This window comes from Macaca thibetana, chromosome 20, assembly GCF_024542745.1.
Source record: "Macaca thibetana thibetana isolate TM-01 chromosome 20, ASM2454274v1, whole genome shotgun sequence".
Lineage (NCBI taxonomy): Eukaryota > Metazoa > Chordata > Mammalia > Primates > Cercopithecidae > Macaca > Macaca thibetana.
Window position 1 is genome coordinate 50,079,235 of NC_065597.1, and position 7,327 is coordinate 50,086,561.

Sequence of the window (7,327 nt, forward strand, 5' to 3'; positions counted from 1 at the left end):
AGCACTTTGGGAGGCCGAGGCAGGCGGACCACCTGAGGTTGGGAGTTCGAGACCAGCCTGACCAACACGGAGAAACCCTGTCTCTACTAAAAATACAAAATGAACTGGGCGTGGTGGTGCATGCCTGTAATCCCAGCTACTCGGGAGGCTGAGGCAGGAGAATCGCTTGAACCCGGGAGACGGAGGTTGCAGTGAGCTGAGATCGCGCCACTGCACTCCGGCCTGGGCAATAAGAGCAAAACTCTGTCTTAAACAAACAAACAAAAACAAAACAAAACAAAAACTAGTCTTTTCATTAAATGATTAAGGGGCAGCCTGATATTCACACATAAAAGACTGAAGTTTCTGGGTGCAGTGGCTCCTTCCTGTAATCCCAGCACTTGGGAAGGCAGAGGTGGGTGGACCACTTGAGCCCAGGAGTTTGAGACCAGCCTGGGCAACATGGCAAAACCTCATCTCTACAGAAAATACAAAAATTAGCCTGGCATCGTGGTGTTTGCCTGTAGTCCCAGCTACTTGGGAGGCTGAGGCGGGAGGATCACCTGAGCCTGGGGAAGTCAAGGCTGCAGTGAGCTGTGACCCTACCAATGCACTCCAGCCTGGACAACACAGTGAGATACCCTGTCTCTAAATAAATAAATAAATAAATAAAGTTGTATCCTTGCCTCACACCACACAATATATAAAAATTAACTTGGTTGGGTGCGTTGGCTCATGCCTATAATCCCAGCACTTTGGGAGGTCCAGGCGGGTGGATCACCTGAGGTCAGGAGTTCAAGATCAACCTGGCCAACATGGTGAAACCCCATCTCTACCAAAAATATAAAAATTAGCCTGGTGTGGTGGCAGGCACCTGTGATCCCAGCTACTCAGGAGGCTGAGGCAGGAGAATTGCTTGAACCCAGGAAGCAGGGGTTACAGTGAGCCAAAATTGCGCCAATGCACCCCAGCCTAGGCAACAAGAGTGAAACTCCGTCTCAAAAAAAAAAAAAAAAAAGTAATAACTCAAAATGAATCAAAAACCTGTATGTGAGAGTTAATATATAAAACTCTAAGAAACCACAGATGTAGGCCAGGCGTGGTGACTCACGCCTGTAATCCCAGCACTTTGGGAGGCCAAGGCGGGGGAATCACAAGGTCAGGAGTTCGAGACCAGCCTGGCCAACATGGTGAAATCCCATCTCTACTAAAAATACAAAAAATTAGCTGGGCATGGTAGTGGGCACCTGTAATCCCAGCTACTCGGGAGGCAGAGGTTGCAGTGAGCCGAGATCAAGTTACTGCACTCCAGCCCAGGCGACAGTGCGAGACTCCTTCTCCAAAATAAACAAATAAAATAAAAAATAGAAACCACAGATGTAAATCTCCTTGACATTGATTTAGGTGGTAGTTTCTTAGCTATGTCACAAAAGTAGATGCAATGAAACCAAAAACAGATATACTAGACATCATCAAATTTAAAAACTTTCATGCTTTAAAGGACACCATCAAGAAAGTGAAAAGAAAATCCACAGAATGAAAGAAAATTTTTGCAAGTCATATATCTGATAAGAGAAGTATATCTAGAATATACAACAATTATGACTTAATAATAATAATACAACTATCCAATTTTTAAATGAGCAAAGGACTTGGATAGACAGTTCTCCAAAGAAGAAATACAAGTAACCAAAAGCAATTAAAAAATTATCAGACTGTATGTGGTGACTCATGCCTGTAGTTCTAGCACTTTAGGAGGCCAAGGTAGGAGGATCACTTGAGCCCATGAGTTTGAGACCAGCCTGGGCAACATAGGAAGACCCGCATTTCTACAAAAAATAAAAACCATTAACTGAGTGTGGTGGTGTGCACTTATAGTCCCAGCTACTTGGAGGGCTGATGCGGGAGAATTGCTTGAGCCAGGAGATCAAGGCTGCAGTGAGCTGTGATCATGCCATTATACTTTAGCCTAGGTAAGAGAGTGACCCTGTCTCAAATTTAAAAAGGAGCTCAACATCATGAGGAAAAGCAAATCAAAACCACAGTGAGGTGCTACTTTACACGCACTAAAATGGCTGTCATCAGATAATAACAAGTGTGGGTGGGGATGTTGAGAAATTAGAAACCTCACACACTGATGGTGAAAATGCAAAGTGGTGCCGCCCCTTTGGAAAACAGCCTAGGAGTTCCCAAATGCTTGAACATACAGTCACCATATGACCCAGCAATTTCATTCCCAGGTGTATAACTGAGGGAAGTGAAAACATATATCCACACAACGACTCGTATGACCCAAATGTTCATCAACCACTCGTATGACCCAAATATTCATCAACTAATAATGGGTACATAAAATGTGGTGTGTCTACACAAGGGATATTATTTGGCAATAAAGGGAAATGAAATACTGATGCATGCTGGGATGTGGATGAACCTTGGAAACATAATGCTAAGTGACGACACGAAGGGTCGCAAATGGTACGATTCTATTCATATGAAATGTTCGCAATAGGCAAATCTATACAGACAGAAAGTAGATGGGGTTGTTTGTCGGGATTTGGAGGGTGGGAATGGGAAGATGAGACACTGACAGTTAAGGCATCTGGGGTTTCTCCTTGGGAGCATGAAAATGTTTGAAAACTGATTGTGGTGATATTGTACAAATCTGTGAATACACAGAATCAAATGCAAAGGAATAAATTTGCTGGGTGTAGTGACTCACTCCTGTAATCCCAGCACAGGGATTGTTTTATATATAAGTGTGTGTGTGTGTATATATATATATCCTTTTTTTTTTTTGAGATGGAGTCTTGCTCTATCGCCTAGGCTGGAGTGCAGTGGCGCGATCTCAGTTCACTGTAAGCTCTGCCTCCCGGGTTCACACCATTCTCCTGCCTCAGCCTCCCGAGTAGCTGGGACTACAGGTGTCTGCCACCACGCCCGGCTAATTTTTTTGTATTTTTAGTAGAGACGGGGTTTCCCCGTGTTAGCCAGGATGGTCTTGATCTCCTGACCTTGTGATCCACCTGCCTCGGCCTCCCAAAGTGCTGGGATTACAGGCGTGAGCCACCATGCCAGGCTGGATTATTCTATATTTTGATGATTCTATATTTTGATAGAGAGTTGCATTGCACAGGTGAATGAATTTTGTCAAAACTCATCAAATGATATACTTAAGATCTGTGAATTTCATTACATGTAAATTTTACATTTAAAAAGTTATAGACAAAAGGCGAGCTCTTGTAGTTGGTGACGTGCATGCTGAAGTGTTCATCCCAGCACAGGCATTTGAACATGAAAGCTATTGAATTGTAACTTTACATGGGTGAATCGTATGGTTTATGAATTATATCTTAATAAAGGTGTTTAACAGTGTTAATATTGGCCGGGCGAGGTGGCTTATGCCTGTAAGCCTAACACTTTGGGAGGCCGAGGCTGGTGGATCGCTTGAGCCCAGGATCTTGAGACCAGCTTGGGGACAACATAGTGAAATTCTGTCTCTTCGAAAAATACAAAAAATTAGCTGGGCGTGGTGGCACGTGCCTGTGGTCTCAGTTACTTGGGAGCCTGAGGTAGGAGGATTGATTGAACCTGGGAAGTTGAGGCTGCAGGGAATTGTGGTAGCACTGCTGCACTCCAGCCTGAGTGACAGAGTGAGCCCCTGTCTCAAAATAAATACAGACAATAAACAGACGAATAAAAACGTTTATGTAGATATGCTACCAAAAGCATGACTCATAAAAGAATAAAATTGACAAGTTGCTCTTCATCAAAACGTAACACTTCTGATCATCGAATCACACCATTAAGAAAATAAAAAAGAGAAACTGCGGACCGAGAAAATATTTGCGAATTACCTATCGAAAACAAGCCTTGTATCCAGAATTTATAAACAACTTTCAAAACTCAATAATAAGAAAACAAACAAGTCACTGGGTGTGGTGGTCCATGCCCGTAGGCCAGCTACTCGGGAGGCAGAGGCGGGAGGATCCCTTGAGTCTAGGAGTTGGAGATGTCATTGAAGCTATTTAATATGATCACACTACTGCCTTCCAGCCTGGGCAACAGAGCAAGATTCCATCACACACACACACACACACACAAAAGAATCCCAAGTTCTGCAACAGGAAGTCAGCTTGGGGAGAGAGCAGAGGACAATCAACCTTCTGGAAGTCACCAGGATGGATGAAAGTCTCAGGGCCCCCCTCAACAGTTAGGACTAGACCAGACCCTGGATTTCCACTCCACTCTCTGGGTAGGGAGGGTTCCCCGTAATGACAGAGATTAACTTTCTCACCAGCCTTGTCTCCGGAGACACAGCGCTAGGCTCAACTTCATGTATTAGTAAAATCGGAGCCGTTTCCTGCATCCAAGACAATTGCTGTCAGGGAAAAAGGGATCCCTATTACATCCGATTTATATATTGGAGTTACAGGTATATATTGGCCCTCGGTCTCCAAAGGGCAAGTGCGGGCTTTCTAACCGGAGGTCTGGGGTCCGCGGACAAGTTTTTTCTTTTTTTCTTTTTGGCAGGGGGCGGGGCAGGGGTGGAGGCAAGTTTTTAAAGCCTCTCTGAGCCTGTTTCCTTGCCTGTAAAATGAGGACTGCAATAATATGGATCTCGTCAGTAGTATTTTTGAGATGAACTAAGCCAATTCCTGTTAACCCTTTAGAACAACGTCTAACATGTATTAATAGCATAATTCATGTTAGCTGCCATTATCGCTTTTTAGTTCCATCACTGTTACTTGTAGTGGATGTTTGGTTGCCTACCAGGTAGTCATTCCAGCTCCTTTTTTCCACTGTAGAGACCGAAAATCCTAGGTACTCACCTCCCCAGTCTCCTTACAGCTGGGCACTGGTCGGTGACCCAATCTTGGGCAGTGGAGCTTGAATAAAAGTGCGCAGGAGGCTTCTGGGAAAGATTTTCCTCTCTGATAAAAAGGGAGAGATAGAGATTTTTGGACATTGTCTTGGAGGGAGGACATACTTGGAGCTGTGACAGCCATCTTGCAACCATGAGGACAGAGCCAAGGGTAAAAGCCAACATGCGGAAGATGTCAGAGCAGTTGGAGTTTCAACTTATAAAGGGGTTCATGAATAGAAAAATGTCCTGATACTTAAAAGTTCAAGTTTGGCCCTGCACGGTAGTTCACAACTATAATCCCAGCATTTTGGGAGGCCAAGGCGGGAGGATCACTTGAGGTCAGGAGTTCGAGACCAGCCTGGCCAACATGGTGAAACCCCATCTCTACTAAAAATACAAAATTAGCCAGGCATGGTGACGCACACCTGTAGTCCGAGCTACTGGGGAGGCTGAGGCAGGAGAATCGCTTGAGCCTGGGAGGCAGAGGTTTCAGTGAGCAGGGATCATGCCACCCATCCAACCTGGGTGATAGAGACTCCATCTAAAAAATAAATAAATAAATAAATAAAAGTGTGAGTTTGGACAACTCTCATTCAGACCGATTCCAGCCTTTTTAAGAGCTAGTCTTCCCTACCCAAAGTGTTGGAGTACAAGATAAAACCTCCGGGTCTTCGCTACCTGCCTTATCTATGGGCCTGTGTGCTCGATATTGGAACGTTCACAGCTCTAGAATGTCTTTCATACTTCCTTGCCTTGTGTAGACCTTTTGCCTTTTTTGTCCACCCGGTGAACTCCTATTCATCCTTCAGTACCCTGCTGACACTGCCCCTCATCTGGGCATGAAAGTGTGCAGGAGTCTTCTTAGATTCCTTCTCCTAAGACAGACAGAGTGTTACCTTTTTCTGCACATGCAGCCCCAAATTCAGACTGGCTTTCTCTCTGGATGTATGACGCCACATAGGAATTTGTTGTTTCGAATACAATTAAGTCTGGTGCAAGGCCCTCAAGCCCCAGAGTACAATCAATTGCTCTCAGTGGTTGTCTGGATTCTCTCTGTGCCTACAGAGAAACAGAGGGGGAAACAGAGGGCAGGGGATGGGGGTGTCCTACGCAGCACAGACCCTCAGAGAAGGCCCTCTGTCTCCTATACCACAGTGCAGTATTTTCCAATTCCATTTGGTCCTGGAAGGTGGGTGTCCTCGCTACTCCTTCCCAGCCTGGGCACAGGCACCTGGCAGTGGCTGGGGGATGCAACCTCCCTTACAGCGTCATGCATTTACTCCTGCTAGAGTCCTGGCGTCTATCTGGACACTTGGAGGCAACACAGCATTATCGCACATTCCAAAATGTCGCACACTCCCATCTTCCCAGTTTGTGGGGGGCTTCCCCAACTGAGGCCACAGCTTTTGCTCATGCCCCTCAAGCACCTTCTTCTGTTCGCTTCCTCCCTGGGAGGTTTCACTGGAAACACAAGATCGACGCGGCTGTCCCAGGAGAGGGGCCCAGGTATGCTGCCGCCTGACACTTTCTTGCTAACACCCTATTTCTCCTAGATCACCACTTACCTCACTCATGATATTTCAGTCATTTATTTCCCCGCCTGGGCCTTCCTCTGAGCTGTGAGTCTTTTGATGCCAAGGAATGTCTCACCGACCTTGGTCTCCAAAAGGCCAAGTGCGGGCTTTCTAACCGGGGGTCTGGGGGCCGGGGGCAAGTTTTTTGTTTTTTTTGGTGGGGGGTAAGGCAGGGGTGGAGGCAAGTTTTTAAAGCCTCTCTGAGCCTGTTTCCTTGCCTGTAAAATGAGGACTGCAATAATACGGATCTCGTCAGTAGTATTTTTGGGATGAACTAAGCCAATTCATGTTAACCCTTTAGAACAACGTCTAACATGTATTAATAGCATAATTCATGTTAGCTGCCATTATCGCTTTTTAGTTCCATCACTGTTACTTGTAGTGGATGTTTGGTTGCCTACCAGGTAGTCATTCCAGCTCCTTTTTTCCACTGTAGAGACCGAAAATCCTAGGTACTCACCTCCCCAGTCTCCTTACAGCTGGGCACTGGTCGGTGACCCAATCTTGGGCAGTGGAGCTTGAATAAAAGTGCGCAGGAGGCTTCTGGGAAAGATTTTCCTCTCTGATAAAAAGGGAGAGATAGGCTGGGCGCGGTGGCTCAAGCCTGTAATCCCAGCACTTTGGGAGGCCGAGACGGGCGGATCACGAGGTCAGGAGATCAAGACCATCCTGGCTAACACGGTGAAACCCCATCTCTACTAAAGGATACAAAAAACTAGCCGGGCGAGGTGGCGGGCGCCTGTAGTCCCAGCAACTCGGGAGGCTGAGGCAGGAGAATGGCGTGAACCCGGGAGGCGGAGCTTGCAGTGAGCTGAGATCCGGCCACAGCACTCCAGCCTGGGCGACAGAGTGAGACTCCATCTCAAAAAAAAAAAAAAAAGGGAGAGATAGAGATTTTTGGACATTG

General features: G+C 46.0%; 1 protein-coding gene across 1 annotated transcript in view; it reads left to right on the plus strand.

Moving 5' to 3' along the window:
• NSMCE1 (NSE1 homolog, SMC5-SMC6 complex component) overlaps positions 1-7,327 on the plus strand; it is a 369,302-nt gene that overhangs the window by 296,249 nt on the left and 65,726 nt on the right. The window lies entirely within an intron of this gene.